Genomic DNA, 679 nt, shown 5'->3' on the forward strand with positions numbered 1-679 from the left:
TATATTTAGGTTGGTGCCAAAGGAATTGTGGTTTCAGACCATGAATTTTAAATCATTATAACTAGGCTCAAACACATCTTTATTAATCAAAATAGGAACCATTACAACCAACACATTTTTACCTATGAGAAATAAATTTGTTTATTCCTGTAGTGTAAAAATCTGTGCTTTGAGGTTTGACAAACACTTGGAAAGCATTTTCTACATCCTGCTGGTTGTGGAAGCGTTTACCCTACAAGAAATTTTTGAGATGTTTGAAAAAGCGGTAGTCAATTGGTGAGAGATCTGGAGAATATGGCGAATGAGGCAAAACTTCATAGCCCAGATCATATTGGTTGTGAGATGGGTGGTCAGGCATTGTTTTGAAGAATAGAACCCTTTCTGTTGACTAATGCTGGCTGCAGGTGTTGCAGTTTTTAGTGTGTCTCTTCGATTTGCTAAGCATACTTCTCAGAAGTAATGGTTTTCCTGGGATTCAGAAAGCTGTGGTGGATCAGACCAGCGGCAGACCACCAAACAGCAACCATGACCTTTTTTTGGTGCAAGTTGGGGTTTGGGAAGTGCTTTGGAGCTTTTTCTCAGTCCAACCACTGAGCTGGTCATTGCTGGTTGTCATATAAAATCTGCTTTTCATTGCACGACACATTCAGATGGAGAAATGGTTCTTGTTTGCTGTGTA

Source organism: Dasypus novemcinctus, chromosome 4, assembly GCF_030445035.2.
Source record: "Dasypus novemcinctus isolate mDasNov1 chromosome 4, mDasNov1.1.hap2, whole genome shotgun sequence".
Lineage (NCBI taxonomy): Eukaryota > Metazoa > Chordata > Mammalia > Cingulata > Dasypodidae > Dasypus > Dasypus novemcinctus.